At 43.1% G+C, this 18,572-nt stretch overlaps 1 protein-coding gene across 2 annotated transcripts in view; it reads left to right on the plus strand.

The window, feature by feature from the left end:
- The first annotated feature begins 2,862 nt into the window (after positions 1–2,862).
- ST8SIA5 (ST8 alpha-N-acetyl-neuraminide alpha-2,8-sialyltransferase 5) overlaps positions 2,863–18,572 on the plus strand; it is a 65,860-nt gene continuing 50,150 nt past the window's right edge. The window contains exon 1 of one of the 2 annotated variants that reach the window (XM_084504080.1): positions 2,863–2,958. The gene's annotated coding sequence lies outside the window, so the exon portion shown is untranslated. Of the gene's footprint in view, positions 2,959–15,728; positions 15,850–18,572 lie in introns of those variants that run through there. The other variant, XM_084504081.1, reaches the window with a different exon arrangement.

Raw genomic sequence — 18,572 nt, forward strand, 5'->3', positions numbered from 1 at the left:
ACCATAACTGTGGGTATTCTGTATTGTCCAATCCTTTTTCAAAGTCCTGGTAGGCTTTTGACCTCTGTGGTTTCTATCTGCATAAAATCCCTTAGAGGAGAATTAACCCCTTACAGAGTTCCCTGTACATATACCACTGAGAGCATTTCTATGCTGCAGGTGTTCTGCACTGTGGTGTTGAAATGGTTAGCAACCTGAATCTGTGCTTTTCTGCTCCAGCATGGCAGAAAGGAAGGGGACAAACACAAGGGTGAAGCTGTCATCTGCCGCCTTTGCAGTGTGGCTGTAGTACAGCTGCTAAGTAACAGAGCTGAGATACGAAGTTGTCCACTCTCTTCCAAAAACTAGTCTGTGCCTCTCTCCCTCTTTTGTTCTTTACCTTTCCTATTAACCTCTGTTCCCCCAGAAGCTGAAAATGCAAAGTAACTCAAACTCATGCAGAATAAATGCAAAATAAATCTGATTGCAGATCCAGTTGTAAAGTGGAATCAGAGTTGTACCTTCCAGGCAGTGACTTGGGAGCATCACCCCACTGTGAGCTGGCAGTGGCACTCAGAGCATTTGTGGGTTTATCTACCCTGCTGCAGTGCTGTTGTTGACACCTGTACGTGTTGGTTGGATGAACAGGGCGTCATCATAATTGCCATGCCCTTATGCTAGGTGAAATACTTTCTCTTAGTTTACAAATATTGAACAGAGCTGGCCACATTTATAGGAATGTCATTTATGATATTTATAACAAAATGACAGTGGTGTCTTGCTTACCTAGCAAGTGCATGCTCTTTTTCCATCTGCTAAGTGTGTAATTTCATTGTATGCTGTATTTTAACATTTTCTCCTGTGGTCAGTGCACTGCTCCACAGCCACAACAAAAGAAAGCATCAAGGTTTTCTAACAGCAATAGTAAACACTGTTATGGTGAAAACAGTATTCCTTAGAAACTGTAGGATGTCATCTCGTCCATACACAGACACACCATATCCCTTCAGCAGCCTGTGCCTGCACTTTTATAGCATTTTCAATATCATCTTTCAGCTTGCTTTTATTCTTTGAGGGCCATCTGTCTGTGAATAATCATTCTTGAGATACTTAGTCTGAACACATCCTTTCTCCTTGATTGCTTGGATCTGATGAAAACCCTTTCCATTTTACTGATGTTTCTGTGAGGGGAAGCAAAACTTTGAAAAAATCAGCAATGTCACCTTCAGGATTTAACAATCCCTCCTGTTACCTCACTGTTATCTGGTGATGGTGGCGGTGGGAATTAAAGGATGAAGTCATGTTTCTGGTAAGTGTGAACACAGTAAGGAGTAAAAGCAAAGGGCAATATATATGTAGCAGACATTCACAGTTCTACCAAAACCCAACTGTTTGAGAAATTTTTGAGGTGAGTTTATTGTAGAGCCTGGGATACTGGGAGCTCCTTATGACCACTACCTCTACTCCATCAGGTAGATACTAGAGTGGCAAAGAATCATTTTTATCCCTCCTATTTCCTTTTTTTTTTTTTTTTTCTTTCTCTGTGGGATTCCTGCAAATGTATCTGGTGTGGGAGTTTCAGTCTACCAATGGAAAAGTTGGGGTATGGTGGGGTTGCACATTTCACTGTACTGGAGTCCAAATTCAGTGGTGGTGTATCTTAAACAGTGAGTTGCCCAGAACTTGGGAAAGTCATTTGCTAAGTAGGAATGTCAAATAAACTGATACTTAAGGTATGACAGAATTACCGAGGTCACAAGTTGTGCTAGAAACGGAAAAGACCTGCAGTGTAACAGCTCACCCATTGTCTCATTTATGAGTGTATCTAACCAGGCTGGTATGCTTATCCAGCTTGAAAACTTCAAAGATGATCTGAGGTGTAAAATGTGATGGAGAGCTGATAAGGCAGGGACGTTGCTTCAGATGTCATCAACAGTCTGTTTTTGTTGCGCTGCCTTGCTGCAGATCTACCTGGAGGCTCTCAGCAGGAGCAAAAAGCTGCTTTGTGCTGTCTGTTAAACAGTAACAGGCAGTCCTGGCCTCAATTAGCTAGTCTAATGGTCCTGATTCTGCAGATTTTAACCTGTTCTGCATTACCACAGTATTTGTGTGAGTAGGGCAGTGTTTGAGTCAAGTTACTCATGAGACAGTTTGCAGGATCAACGTGTGTTTAACTTAAACAGGAAAGAAGTATCCCAACCTTTTCTTTCCTTTCAGTAGTCATATCTGTTAAAAAGTTGCATTAATTGAGAACCTTACAGATAGAATTTTGTTCACATTTTACAAGAAATAAACTTCTTCAAAGACAGACTAAATGCTTCTTTTAGTTTCAAAAATAAAGCTTGTTAGTAGAATTACTCTTCAGGGATGTGTTACTGACTCCAGGGGATTTTGATGTCACTAGGGCAACTGAGAGCTTTTTACAGCAAAGGCAAGGATTTAGCTCAAGGGAGAGGCTTCGCCCAACACAAACAGTTGATTTTGTCACATCAGACAGAAGAAAAGACACAAAAGAAACAGCTTACAATGTGCAGAGTGAATAAAAAAAGGCAAGCAGAGTAAAATGGAAGTGCTAGTAAAAGAGAGGCGGCAGAGATCTACCTTGTGTTATCAAAACCAGGGGGGAAGCTGCCCTCCAGGACAGCCCTGTGCTGCTGCTTCCCTGCAAATGTTCCTTGCAAAGACGTGAACACGGGAGGGTTTTCCGGCCCCCGATGAAAGAGCCAAGGCAGGGGGTGGGTTTCGTGGGCTGGGCTGAAATTTGACATCAGGAGGAAACTGAAACCTGGCATTGGTGGAAGCTGCCTGTGATGCAGAGGTGAAGGCTGGATCTGGCTTGGTGCTTAGGGGAGGTGAGAGCAGGGGACAGGCAGATATGCAAAGAGCCAAAGAAGCAGGAGCCTGTCAGTAGCTGTGGAGGAGACACAGAGAAAGGGGCAGTCTGGCATGATAGGAGGGCAGCCACAGCATGCGTGGAAGGTAAATAAGTAATCATGGTGAAATGAGGGGCAGTGTGATTGGAAAACATCTGGTTGCTGCTGCTGTCCTGGTCTGGCTGGATTTCTTGCAGCAAATAACGTGCTGTAGAGCAAACAGTGTGTTTCTGATACATTTCTGCAAACCTTTACAGCAAATCTAGATTCATGGTCATCTGTACTAATCTCTGTTTAACAAATGTGAATCAACTTCAGAAACAAAAAAATTAGTTTTCAGTTTTATTTTTTTAGAGTAAAATACATTTGCAAGAAAAGAGTTCAGAGGCAGGCTTAGCACCTCTGTGAGACTCGTGCATGTTACGGAAGGGGGGATTACAAGCAAAAGATCACTTGCAATCAGATACTTCATGTGTGTTTTAGAGTGTTTCCTTTAGATGTGTTGGTGAGCGGTTAGCACCTGCAGTGAATGTAGTAGCCAAAAATATTGGAGTATTTAACTAACTCTAATAATAGTTTTGTATGTTAAGAGAATGGTGTGGAATTATAGCAGTAGGAAATAAAGAGGGATCATAATGGAAACCAACTGCGTGATGAAGTGTAAACAAATCAGAAGTCAAATTAAGTCCTATTAAGTCTGACTCAGATATGATTTGCCTCAACTTGACTTCTCTGGGGTTGCAGGGTGTTTTTTTCTGTATGCTATCTAAATAGTATATGAGCATTGTGCAGATGCTGCCAAGTTAATCAGATGAATAGTCCTTCGAGCACGAGCAGGAGCGTTAGGGATGAGTGATCAGGACATTTGCTGAGGCTGCAGGTCAGATGGGACCCCATTAAACTAAAGAGCAGTAAAAATTGCCCAGTGTGTGGATGGGAATGGGAGTAGAGATGAAACTGTGTTATAGCAATGTAAGCTGATAAATGTAATGCTGGCTCTGCCCTTGAAGAAAGAAACTCAAGATCTTATTTCCTGTTTCCACGTCAGTCTCGTATCTAGGATCTAGTACCAGCTAGCCACCAATTTATTGAGAGATTACAATTACAAATCTTTCTGTCGTGTCCAGGGGAAGCTGCTAGCTGCATTGCACCTCTCTGACAATACATGCTCTAATTGCATGCAACGTTTATAAGATTGCTAACACCACAGAACAGAAAAAAAGGCAGATGCCAGGAGTTTCAAAAATGACGGACCAGGGCTTCCTAGCTAAACTCCAACAGAGAAAACACGGCTTGTTTCTTTTTGCCCTTGTTTCATGGGCAAAGAAGAATCCTTAGGTGTTCCTGCGGGAGTGCAGAAACCACAGACACGGGCTCCAGTAGTTACAATTAATTGCTCTTTGGAGGGATGATACATCACCTGCGTCCTGCTGCAGCTTTGCTTTAAAGCACTGACTCCCCAGCCAGCTGTCAGCCCTGTGCTCTGCACTTTTTTGCACCCTGGCTCCAGGCAGAAGGACAGGATGCTTTTATGCTTAATAACCACCTTCTCAAAAGACTTTTCCACAATTATATCAGTCTGAAGTATTTGAGGGAGCAATTAGGTGTAATATTTCAGATCAAGGGAAACCTAACAGAATGTATTTTTTTTCCCAGAATTGATCCAAATTTTGTAAGGGGCTGGGCCAAAATAGCTTGGTTTTGGATCAATGTAAAGAATCACCTAAACCATTTCTAGAATAATTATAAGAATATTTTTAAAGCTTGTGAATACACGAATGCATCATCTTTTTGAAAGACTGCAGGTATTTTCTAATTTTCTCTAAGGTCTCTTTAAGGACTACAGGTATATTTGACCATCAGTGTTGGTTCCCTACAGAGCTACATTCTTATAGGGTGTGCAAGGAAAACATCTGCTTTTGCAAAGCAATTTTGTTCTTGGCTGTTATTTTTGGCTGCTTACTGTAATATTAACTTATTTTTAGAAGCCCACTTCATACCTCAGGCACAAGTGTGTATTTCTAAAGTATTGAAAAACAGCAGCATTTTCCTGTCATGGGAAGTGAGAAAATGGGAAGAATTAGCACTGGCGTTTATATAACACCTTTTCTCGAAGGACGCAGAAGAACTTTGCAAATACTGAGTTGCCCCAGATGTGGGTAATGTTCACTAAAAGCCTGTGTAATATTTGCCGATCTGTCACCCGTGGCACTGAATGTGGTGCAGGAGGCACAGCCAGGAATCTCTGACATCCAGGATTTACGTGGGAAGGGCAAACTTGGAAAAATGGAAAAGGATTCGTCAGTCTACATCATTAAATAGCTCAGCTCTTCATTCGTTGACCCATAGGCATGAATTATTCTGGATGATACCTGGAAAACATGCATGAATAAAGGAACAACCTTAAGTTATTGCAAAGTTGCCAGAGAGCTTTTAGAGCTGAAATCTAACTGTCCTGGGCTCTGGCAATTGGATCAGTACAGCATTGGTGCTATAGACAGTATTGCTATAGGATTTAATCAGAACAGCCCCTTTCTACTGAATTCTGGGAGTGTCAGCTTGCTAATTTTACCTCTTGCACCTTTTCATGCCAGCTTTTACTTGGAAATCATTTTAAAATTTAGGCTGTAGGAAGCTTGTTGGGTCACTGAAAGTGACAGAAGAGAGTAGTCAGTCAGTAGGGAAAGAGGGTGCCAGGGGTGTTGTGGTCAGGTGAGTTGTTCTAATGGGATTCAGCATCACAGACCAAGAAAATGACTTTTTATTGCATTATGTTACCGTCATCAGGTATAACCCTTACCATTCATTTATCAACTTTCCAATGGAAAGTTGATAAATTAAAAATAAGTTTCCAAGGAATAAGGATGCATTTGCTGTGCAAGCCACTCAAGAGTGCAATTCTTACTCTTTGGATATTAAGACGAGGAAAAGATTGCTGTAAACTATTTAAATTTATTGTTTATAACTGTCATTAAAGTCTCCATGAGGTGATCTAGCTTTAATTACTACAATAAAAAGAGCTCACTAAAAATCTCACTGTGTTTCTCTGGGTCTCACTAGCAAAAATGAGGAGATTTAGTTTTCCTTTTCAAGAAAAGAAAGAAGTACAGACTCTGAATTGAAATCTTACCTCTCTGTCTTTACCCTCTAATACAGTATTTCTGCACTTTTAGCTGCTTGTATAGTTTTAGCAAAATGCCTCTTTTTGGGCCTATGGCATGGGGCAAATCATCAGTCCTGATTTATGAACTCAGTTGTATATATCCTGAATCAAGATCTGAGAAAGAAAATGCTGCTGGCCTCTTTTTTACTGGCAATGTGAGAATTCTGTGCTCAGTTAGCGGTTCGGTTTTGTTGTTGCTTTTATCAATATCCTGTAAGTGATTATACACATAAAACCCATGGTGGTCTCCAATAAAGGAGGGTCTGTATGTTCCGTGTGGTTTCCTGGCACGCTTTCGGTGTTACCTAGTTCCTGAGCTATTAACTGTTATCTCCTCTTTTAAAGCAATTTCTTATTTTTAAACCTTGCTTTATAGTTAATTTTAAATTTTCATTACTCTAAATATTTCAACCCAAACGTATTTTTCAGTATTCTAGGAAGGGGCTTGCATCTGTCAATATTCTTTCCTTGCTTGAGTGATGTAGTTTCTGACACTTCTCCTGCACAACAGCCTGCTCTGAAAAGAAAAAGTACCATTCAGTTTTAGTGGATATCACTTTCTGTAATTACTGATATAAAGACATCATACACACATAAAGAACCTTGAATTCAATGGATATCTAATTTCTGGAAATAAGACTAAAGCCAACAGATTTTTTTTTTTTTAGCATGGGCAGCTTCCCATGCCTGCAGATGAAATGGATGTGGATATGCTTGCCAGTTTCACAGCTAATAATAAAAATACCAAGTTCAAAGAGCTGATTCAAAGTACTGTAGACATCCATCCCCTTCACACCTCAACGGATCTGTTTTGCCAGAAGTTTCTCTTCTTTAGGATGAGCCCCCCAAAATACTGCATCCTATGCTCTGGAATTAAAATCACCTGACAAAGAGGAATATTGTTTCTTTCAAACACGTGAAGCTCAGCAAAGCTTAGCTCTTCTAACCTACTGACATCTTGAGAGGTATTATTAATTATGGAAATGAATCCCATCTGCAGTGCAGTTTCATTATGCAAGAAGAAAAAGGTGTTGAGTTAAGGGTGAAAGCAAAATTATTGTCATTCTAGACCTTGGGACTCATTAGGTTTTCTGTGTCACTTAACAAATTATTTTTATATTTTTTTCACCATTGATTAATTTTGGGCGGCACTGCTTAGAAATAGAGGAAAGAAAATCTGCCCTGAGACATATTACAGAAGTTCTGTAGTATCTCAGAGCATATTTATTAAACTTCTTGGAGCATTCATTCAAACATTGCAAGAGGGTGCTAGGCAAGATTGTGGAGTCTCAATTCTTAGAGATACTCAAAACTTTGCTGGAGAAGGTCCGAGTAACCTGATATAATTTCAGAGTATGCCTGGCTCTGGGAGGCGAGTTGGACCAGAGGACCTCTGGAATTTCCTTCCATCCTAAACGAATCTGTGATTGTATGAGTTTTGGGCTCTAGGAATGACAGTTTCAATCCCAGTGTAGCTGAGGAATCTCACGGTTGAAGTTGAGTAGTTGAGGCATCCTGATCTTAGTTCCCATTCTGTATTTACAGAGAATTTGGCCAGTATTGGTGCTCCTAGATTATCCTTCTGGGTTCACCACTAATTCCTGAGCGATGACGAAGTTTTAAATGCTGATATTTAGACAAAATGATTTTGTCTTCTTGGTTTCTCTCCCTACCAATAATAACTGGAATGCTTTTTGAAAAAGGAAGGAAACAAAAACAGACCCAAGAGGGAAGAAAGGCAGTTTGGGTGGATGATACCATCATCTGCACATGGGGTTTAACCTGTGTTCGGTTTTGTAGGTGCTCTGCCATTTCCACCTTACAGGGTCACACTTCTTGGATGCTGTAACCTGCCTGTGGCTTGGGGACAGAGCCTTCTACAGATGAATCTCTGCTGTGGGCATCAGGCCATTGACACAGGAGTTCAGGTACCAGAGGACTGAGCCCAGCCCAGCCACCAGGCTGCAAAGACAGAGGAAGGCTGAGATACATAACAACATAGGAGCCCACGATGTATCCCCTGAGGCTGCATGCCTGCTCTTCTGCATCACTGTGTAAACTCACGGTGCCCTACTGTGGTAGTGGGCAGGAATGAAAGTAGTTGCAGAGGTGTCAGAGGAAGTGAATCAGACCCTATTCACCTCTCAGTAAGCCAGTGAGCCATGGCTCAGGAGTGTCCACAGGCCTTTATGCATCATTTGTGGCACTCTTTGAATTCAGTCCTAAAACTGGGAATAATCTCACTTAGTTCTAGTTGTTAACCAAGCTTTTACTTCTAGTCTAAGATAGTCATTTACACACTTCTTGTAGTCAACGTGAAAGAGAAGCACACACACTGGCTAATTTGCCTATCCACCTTAAAAAGCAATGGAATTTTTGGAGATGCCTGTTTTCATCTGCTGGCCATAGCAGGACTCTGGGTGAGCAGCTTTTCTATAGGCCTTTTGTTGAGAGAATTAACACTTACTCAAACAAATTCTGCATTTTATGGACCACACACATGTTCTGAGCAGGCCTATATCAAGAGCCTGTGCACATTTCCTCCAGAAGGAAATCTAGATTTATTTTTTTTAATTCAGAAATAGCACAATATATATCTTTAATTAGGTGTATACGTAATTAATGCTATCAAAAATGAGCATTAATTGGACTTCCTATATGCCACTTTTAATATAATGTGCTTTTTCTTCTCTTTGTATGATGTAACACCCAGACATTTTAGTTTCTGCTAACTGCAGTAAACAGAGCAAAGTCCTGCTGGCAGAGCAGTGCCTGCACTCTGGAAGCAGGATGTGTAAGACAAGGACATTTGGATCATGAACTTTAGGAGCAAACTTCATTTTATGCAATTTTTTTGTTGGAAGGCTATCCGATAATCTGGTTTATTATTTCCACTTATTTGAGTGAACAGACACTGTGTTACTATTCTGTGTTAAGAATTATCCATATAAATTAAGAATAGGGCTTGTAGTTATCCTTATTCTGTGTGTGGGATGTTCATTTGCTCCAGGGAAACCATTAAGGTAGCATTTGAAGAGTAGAAATGAGGAGATGCTTTAAAGCAGAGCTGGAGGCAGAATCTCTTACAAAAGCCTCTGAGGGTGGCTGGGTAACCCTAACCATTAACTGGATCTGAGGTGGAGGTTACCATTAGTGAATGACCTAAGAAGTGATCGTAAGGGTATGCGGAGTATTAAATGATACAAAGCAGAGTAATATTAGGGATGTGACGTGGGGTTTTCAGTCTGCATAATACTTTAATCCTCAGACCGACTATCCTAAAACCATCAGCTGTGGTTAATCAGGAATGCTTACAGCATGGATTGCAATGTCCAGTTCACCATTTTTTTGGGGGAGGAGAATCAAAATTTCCTCCCCAGTGCACTGCTTTCCCCTGTATTTGTGAAGGTAGGACTCGGTACGTGATTTGGATCTTCCCCTGCCTGCAGGCCATATGAAAAATTGTGTTTGACTTATAAAGTGAGACTCACTTGCTGTAAGCTCTTTAGTTTTCCCTCTGGGTATTCGCTAGCCTGTAATAAGAAAATTAATTTTTAAGTGTTTTAAAATGTGTTTTCAATGCATTTTTAAGAGAGCTGGGCAGAGCTGAGTCATTGTTCCTAACCTAGCCCTGTGCTGGAGCCATTCCATCGGATGTGGGATTTTGCAGCCTGGCTGGTTTGCTCCCATTTGCCGGCACTTCTGACTTCCAGGTTATCCTCCAGCTTCTCTCACCTTCTCCCCGAGTTTTCGTTATGCAGTGCAGCAGGGATTGATCTGGGCTTCTAGTTTAAGCCCTCCTGGAGACAGGCAGGAGGGCAGGCAGTGCTACACACGCTGAGCAGCACGGTTTTGTTATCACAGTCCTTACCACAGGAAAGCTGCAGCTCTTTGCAAACTAACCTGTGTGGTGATGCTCAGCATCCATTCTGAATTAGACTAGCTCTTTTTTTGAGGCTGGCAGGAGCTGATGAAGTGTCAAGATAGGCAGAGTCCTTGCTTCTAAAGGGTTTATTCCTTTTCAGTTCACGGCTCTAGACTTAAAAAATAAAATTGACATCTTGTTAGTTTATTAGCCTTCTGAGAACCTGCTCTCTGAAACCCGTGGTTAGTATTTTGCCTGAACCTCACACTGTAAAACATACAACAATTTTTGTCCTTAAGAGTGACCTTTTAATGTCAGGAGCACAAAGCTAGCAATCAGATGCCATTATCAGCCTTCTGCTGGATTAATGGCCAGCAAAATCTGGTAAAGGTGCCTGGAGCATTCTAGCCTGGCTGCTGTGATTCTGCACGTAATTGCCTGTGAGCAGCTACACAACACGCAGCAAAGCCTGGCTCAGCCGTGGCATCACGCTGTGCATCCACATCCCTCCCCACCTGCAGTCTGCTGAAGGCAAGAGGCACACAGGGAGGTCGGTGGTGCTCCAGCATGGCTCTCAGGCTTGTCCTGTCCGCTGCATGGCACATCTTTATCCTCCTGCCTGCTTGATCAGACTGGTTTTGCTGTAAAACCAGCCTGTGCTGTGCGAAAACAGGGAGAGGCGTGATGCGATGTTGTCCAGAGATTTCAGCAGGACATGCTTGAGAATGCCACACGTCCCTTTTTTCAGGTCACCATTTTGCAGATGTTTTCAGCTGACAAAAGCCAGCACAGCTACCAAAAGGACGAGTCCCTCCTCCTCACTCCCCCTTATCCCTCTTCCCTGATCTTGCCTAGCATCCCCCCCTCCTGTTTTCAGGAAACGTTTGCTTGTGTGCAGGATCTGCACTGGGAAGCTGATCCATGTGAAAACTAACCTTTTAAATCATTATTTTTTTTTGCTGGGTTTATTTTAATCTGGATTACCTCTCTGATTCTCACCACACATCTGTGCAAATACTGATGCCCTCAAAGGGAAGGAGCAGTGCCACAGCACTGACAGGTAGCTGGGAGCAGGACAGGTTTGCTTTTTCTCTTGATTGTAGCTGCTTTGACCAGGTTGAAGTGCTTGTAATACTCCAGCTTCATGTTATCTTCAGACATTAAAGCCGTTCTGTCCTGGCACACCATGAACACTTCCATAAAATAATCTAATCTGGAACAGCTAGCTGGAAACATATGAAAATGTGTTATTTTCTTAATTAGGACCTGCCAGACCAGATGCTGTACTTTCATTAAGCGGCTGTGCAGATGTAGGAGAGTTAAAAGAAAGCCAAACCCCTTCCTGTACCAAAGATGATATAATTTGGTCTCTTCCAGAGTCAGGGGATGCTGTGTTGCCCGGGGTAGTACGTGAACAGCAACACAGAGCACGGACCTGGCTGCGGCTGCAGAAGATGTGAGGGGAGGAGAAAAGGCCTTTGACAGCCTCCCCGGGCTGCAAGGCAGAGGTCAGAGAGGGGAAGGGAGCTGCTGTACTTTGGATGTTCGACTTGTCACAATTTGTTTAGTGAAAAAACAGAAACATTTCCCAAAGCTTCTTTGCTGGGCTCTGGGCACATCTGTTATATATTCAGAAGTGGAGCTAAAATAACACTGGGGAAAAAATTAACTCCCTAACGTCAGGCATGGGGAAGGAACGGTATCTGGTTTTGGCTCTCAGTTTTGAAGTGTAAGGGAGAATATTTCACCCCCTGGCATGTCCCAAAATTTCCCAGTAGCACCTTCAGGAGGTTATCGTGGATGCTCTGCAGACGGGGTCTGGATGGCTCTAGAAGTGCAGCAATACCCAGCTCAGTGCCAACGTAGCTCAGCATTCACACAAGTGGCATTTTCAGGGTGAAATGCAGGTTTTTAGCAGTGACAGTCTGGGTAGGACTAATGAAGATCCTAACTACCGTCCCTCTTACTTGTCATCAGGCATCCATGAGGCTGGATCCCAAGCAAAGTCAGGACATTTGGGGTCTGAGGTGCCAACAGAGCTTTTGACAAGGTCTGCAATGGGGACGGGAGTAGGGAAAAAATGACAGCCCCCCCCCGGAGCCAAGCAAAAACTTGAGCTCTGCACTAAAAAATGTCTCCTAAGGAACAAAATCTCTCTTCTGTGCTTGCTGCCAATTCCACTTGATTAATCAGGTGTTTTCCTCCACTCCATTCGTAACAGCATATTTTCCCATAATTGATTTTAATCTTGCTGCAGATGATTCATTGCCTGCAAGATCGCAAGATTCATTGCCTGCTCCAAAAAGTTGGAACGTTTTGCCTACAGAAACTAGTAAAATTATTGTTGGAAAGCCATAAATACCGTTTTCAGGCATCAGCCCTACAAAGTTATTTGTTTTAAAAGTAATCATTGTGTGTGTTCCCTCCTGAAAAAAAAATAAATGGTGGTGGTGGTGGTGCTGGGCAGATTTTGCTGCTGTGGAGCTGATTGAAGTTGTCCTGCTGAAGTCCATTAGATGGATTCAAACCAGGGGGCATTTCTGTGCAATAAACCTGTTTCCCTTGGCTCCCCCACCTCTGGAGAGACAGCTGCAGCAGTAAGTCTTACTCTGGGGAAAACACATTTTATAACAGCTTCCCATCCCCCAGCCAGATGGGATCAGGCTGAGGCAGCTGCAGTCCAGGTCCCGTAGGAAATGGTACTAAAAAGTGCAATTATAATAATTAGTTAATGCCTTTTTTATCCGGCTTGATCACAAATGGGAAAAAAAAAAAAAAAAAAAAAAAAAAAGCTTGAAATAACTATTCTACATATCAGTCCAATCTGATACTGGATGCTTCCCAGCACTGCTCTGAGCTGTCTCTAGGGCTTCAGAAGAGCTTGCAAGTGCTCGGTTGGTTTCTGCATTAAGGATCTCTAGTACCAGTGGTAAGGGGAGCAGCTTGAAGCTTCTTTGCAGGTTAAAATGTCACTGTGCAAACAACAGCAACAAAAAAGTGAGTCTGAATTAATAATACTGTGATTCAGATTCTGCTTCCTGCCTTCAAAATCAAGATTGCCCCCATTCATTTCAGCACGTACTGGTTCTGATGAAGCAGTAACGCAGAATTTGCCTGATGATTCAACTTTATGGGGGTTGTACGAATGGAAGACACCAGGCCAAATACGTCTCTGGCACAACTCAGAGAGATCTGGCATTTACCCAGTCATTAGCTGCTTGTTGTTCAAGGGTTTCTCTGCTAACCTTCAGATGGTGCGGCAAGCGAAGATTTCTTTTGTAGGCATTTTAATTTTCTGTCCCTGAAGCATCCGTAGCAAATAAAGCAGTGTACCAGGAGCTGTAGCCCCAGAGAGCTGCATTTGTTATTCCCACAGCAGGCTGGTATTCAGTTTGCAGCCAGAGACTGAAATATAACCTAAAACCAGGGCAGGTTCTCTTAACAATCACTGATTTCGCTCTCAGATTTCATCCCGGCGTCAAATTATGCGAACAGGAGTATTCTTTCATTTCATGTCCCTGCTGCTGCTCCCTGCCATCCCTGGGGGGCAACCTGGAGGTCAGGCGTCTTACCAAAGGGCACGAACATAAGGGGGTGTTGAATAATCCATGCCTCAGGTCACGCGAGGTGTTCCTATCCCCCATCCTCCTAGCAGGTGATGCAGAATCGCCTACCTGGGGTGGTTTGGGGTGGCTCGGACAGCGATTCTGGGGTGTTAGTGTGCAATCTTTGAAGCTGTACAATGCTCCTGGCCTTTGCACAGGCCATCAGAGGAGGTTTTGAATCTCAGTAAACACCTTGTGCTGTGGCAGAGACTGCATGCTGTGTGACTGGGCGTTTCCTTTGACTAGTTTGATGTTTCTTCATTTTTGCTGCTTTTTAAATTTGTTCAGTTCTAGGACAAATCCTATTTTAAAGCATCTGCTTTTCTTTCCATTACTGTGCTATCTGGTAATGCAATTCCCCTCCTCTCCTCACCCCAGACCATTTTTGGATGTTACGGGAGGGGAGGGAATATCACAGCTCCCAGATTTGCCTCATTTTCCTTTTGACTGTGAGAGGAGGGTTAGCAAAGGGGAGCACTAGTCATGTGGACAGAATGCCAGCAGCAAAGCTGCCACGTGTTGTTTGATTCTCATGAAAGTATGTTTTATTAATTTGCTGGTGATCATCTTCAGGAGCTATGGGAGAGAAAAAAAAAAAAACAAACAAGAACGTTTACTTGAAATCTTGGTGAAATTGTGTAGCAAACATCAGCTTCTGCAATGGTTTTCCTGGAATTAATGTAGGCACTTTCAGTGGGTTAAATATTAAGTGGGAAATATGCATAGCTCGCTTCCTAATCTTTTTTATTTAGCTTTAACTGCAGTTTGTTTTCATGCTGTTTTCATGCTTGGCCCTCTCACCAACTTGTAGGCATCCACCCAGATCCTCCAGTACCTACGCAGATACCTGCGACTGAGCTGGCCATCCCAAGCTCCCTTTATGCTGAGGACAGACAAAGGTATTTTTAGGATGTGGTTCATTTGCCATAGCTTAGGAATTTACTTTAGGATGAAAAGACCTGCTAGACTCCATGGAGTGTATCGACTAAATCCCATCTAAGGGGGTTTAGGTAGGCTGCAGGCACATAAATGTACAGTGGGAGCATGGTGCATCTGTGTTTAGTGCTATTAATACCTGCATTTCGTGGTTGCTACTATAGCAGGGGCCCCATGTGATACTTCTCTGTCTTAACTACATGATTTTGGGGTATGTAAAGCAGTTCAGGAGGGCAGCACCTAGGGAACAGAATCCAGTGCCCAGTCAGGTGGATCCTGCTCTTGCAATCCTCAGTGACAAAGCCACGTATTAAAAGGCAGGAAGGTATGTTGCCATATGTCTTAAGTGGAAAGCATCATTCATTTGTCCTTGTTACTACTGCAATAACCCTGCAAGGCCAAGAAATGCTACGATTGCCAGCTCACAAATGCCAGAAGAGATGCTGAGAAGAGCAAAGATGCTCATCTGCATGGCGTATGGAGTATAAGGTGAGGGGAACAGGCACTAGATGACCCCACCGTGCCACACATAGATCACCATTCGAGTGCTGAAAGCAGCCACGCTTCCACAAAGTGCTGCTTTGCCTTCCCAGGCCAGCCTGGAGATCTCAGCACCGCAGCACAGCTCTGCCTGAAGTCACGAAGGAAGCCTGGTGGAACACGGAGAAGAGCACAAACCTCCTCCTCGTTAGCAAGCGGTAGCTAGGGCTGTTGTCCCCCCTGGGACGAGGACAAGGACGGCTTGGCTTGTCGCCTGCTGGGACGAAATGTAGGGGTTTACATCAGGAAAGAACTGGGTAGTTCTGCAAAAATAGCATGCTAGGGAATTGTTGATGATTTTTAATAGCATCTTTTAATATTAATAACTTATTAAAATGAATGGGGTATGAAACACTTGGAGATGATGTTGGAAGTCACCCTGGAAGGGTCTCGTTGAACTGGAGTGTGTAACTTTTCACAGGAATATGCAAGTTCCAGCGCACAGACCTGCTGTGATGGGAGAGTGGGGATGGCAAGGAAGGGCTACACACCTGAAATGAAGTTAATGGCTTTCCTGCATGCGTTAGGGAAGGGTTATATCCTGGTTCCAGGCAGCAGCTGGTGAATTTAAGCACGTATTTAGCATTCAGAGTCAAGCTCTGCTCTCTGTAGGGCCAGTCAGAGCTGGCAGGGATTTACTGGGTGTGTGGCCCAGAGCAAGGTATGTATCCTTGGCAAGTTGGTGACCATCGTGTGCTGCAGCACACTTTTTTTTTTTTTTTTTTTTTTTTTGTGAAACCACTTATTTCTGCAGTTCCAGTAAGTTCATCTGCTTCATCAGCTGCAAGGAGCAATGCTGTGGAAGGAGACACGTCCGAAAGGAGAGAGCTGCTGTGTGTAGAGATCTGAACCACAGCTTCCCTCATTTCCAAGCCAAACCTGTGTGAGGTGAGGGGATAGCACCTGAACACAAGCTGTTAGGTGTTGAAGGTTGTGCCATTATTCCCTGCTGCCCTGCAAGGCCTTAGCTCTCTACTGCTTTGTATTTGGTAGGGTGCATTTTTCCAGCTGGGAAAAGGGAATGGAGAAACGCTCATCAGTGCAGTGTATGGGAGGGATGGCTCTGGGCCTGAAGGGTGAGAAGCAAGAAACAGGAGCTCACAGACAGCAGGAAACTAGAGTGGTGAATTAAAAAGGGATAAGGGATAATAGTCATATACCCTTTTCACCTTTCTTTTCATTTTGTTGTTGAACCTCAGAGCATAAGTTCAGTCAGTTTATAATGACAGCATGCAGCTGTATAACATAAATGCTTCATATCCTCTTTGTCTTTGCCACAGGAAAAAAAAACAAGTGGGTAAGATTTCACATGACTATTTTCCAGTTTTAAAGCAGGTATTTTGTTATTTCAATAGAGGTGAACTCATAGCATTGTTCTTGTTTGCCAGCTACTGTCATAGACTGTGGGGACCCACAAATGGTAGTTTTTATTTTTATTATCTCATCAGGGAAGGTCTTTCCTCATAAATTAGTCTGCTTTTGAACCCATGATCCTTTCCACATAAATCTGGCATGCTGGTTCATCTTCTTACGTGCTGCACAGATTTGCAAAAGAGAAATACTGATTTGGCTGTTCCTGTGTCATCCACATCTGTGAAATGGGAATCAGTATAGCATCACAAAACAACAATCCAAAATACAGATATAATGCCTAAAATTATTAAAAAAAAAAAAAAGGCAACTAGATGATGCAGAATACCTTCACCAGTAACTTTTATCTGTTTAATATCACAACATACTGAACCATGATTTAAATTTAGATGCACTGAAGAATATGCTTATAGACTCAGCCCAAACAAACATGTTTTGCCATGCTTGAATCCGAGCTGTATCTTCATTCTTTACCCAGGGCCAAAGCCTTAGTCACTCACTGCCGCTAGCTATTTTGTTGCTGCTGTTTGCTCATGCGGATCTTATTTATTGTCATTTAACGGAAACGAAAAACGCAGCTCAGAAAATACGCACCGAGAGTAATTCGTTCCCAGCAAGACCTTTTTAGCTACGCAGTAACATGAAAGCATCAAAGTACCAGGAGAACTTCTCAAAACTAAACTGCCCTGATGCTAAAATAAGGTTTAATTGATTGAGAATTGCACTGAGCCTGACAATCTGTACCATTTATTGTTATTTTTTCTTTCAAGCTTCAGATTCGTGTGATTTGAAGTGACTGGATTACAGTTCCCACACACCTTCCTGCCCACGCTGCAGGAAAAAAAAGCCCACCCACAAACCTCTTAGCTCCAGAGGAGCTGCTGGATACACCTGGAGGAAAACAAAAAAGCAGATTGAAAGCGAAGTTTAAATGAAGACGATGGCAATGTTCAGCAAAAACACCCCTTTTCTGGCTAAATGCCATGCTGTGCTTCCCTCTCCTCAGGGGAGATCTCTCCTGGGGTGTCTCTCCTTGCCAAAGGGATTTCTTGAATGCCTGCTTGTAAGGCACTGGATCCCATCGGCCAGATGCTGTCATAACTCTTTGCATTGGGGATAATAATGGATTGTGGATAAACTACCACTCTGTCTTCCCTCTTTTAGGTTTCTAAAGAAAAAAACACGACTGAGTTGCTGTTGTCTTGGTTATTTAAATCAATAACCTGTTGCAGGCTGTCTAGAAAAAGGTCAGCACTGCCAGCAAAGGCTGCTGATAAATGTGCACAACTTTCTGGCTGTGGAAAGGGGTCTGTACTGACTGTCAGAGCTGGGGAGGAAGCACTGGAAGCAGGAGGAACAGAGCACGTGTTAATGGGGTCAGTTATGGGTTTTTTTCTTGGCAGTATGTTGTGGGGGATGCAAGCCTGGTCAGACATTAATTAGTCATAGCTAGTGATAATTACAACAGTGTATTAGCTGAGCTCATGGTGCATCTGGGTGTGCAAACAGGGGAGGAAGGTGTGGATCACTGCCTTCAGCCTGGGGATGGTTTTGGATCACTACCTTCAGCCTGGGGATGTTTTTGGACTTGCTTCAGTGTAATGGGGCTCATGGGTAGCTGCAGTTTCCCTGGGGACCGTGCTGTGTTCAGGCAAGGATAACCCCTAGTCCCATCTTCCTGCAAGTCCTTATCTGAGTCGTATCTCTGGACCATTCACTGCAGCCAAGATCTTTGGTCTGGGGTCTGGGTCTGCAGAGCTGTGCTATCAGCCACTGCTTCCCAACCTCAGTTCCTGCTCTCTGCCAAACGGAGCTCATAAATCCCTCCCTTTACCTCACTTTCTTCTCTGCAGAAATTATAAATTCTTATGGCAAGGACTGACGCTGCTAATGCCCAGCCACAGCACCTAGCACAGTCCTGCTCCAGGAGTGGTCTCCAAGCATGACATAGGAATTCATTACAGATCACAGCTCCAAAGGAAGGAATTTGGAAGGGTTGCCAGCTTTATTAATAGTCATGCCTGTAACCACATGCACGTAAGACCGGACACTACAGAGCTAACAAGCTGGATCCACACTGTCACAAACAGGGCAGAAGGATGTGGCTACTCACAGTGCTGCAGGAGTGGAGATGACTTTCTTGACAAGTGGTTGTCCAGCTTTCCAATGAGCACTTCCAGAGTGCCAGAAGAGCAAAATAAAATAGATTTCAGGAGGAGAGGATATTTTTGAAGACCACA

This window comes from Aythya ferina (genome assembly GCF_964211825.1).
Source record: "Aythya ferina genome assembly, chromosome: Z".
Lineage (NCBI taxonomy): Eukaryota > Metazoa > Chordata > Aves > Anseriformes > Anatidae > Aythya > Aythya ferina.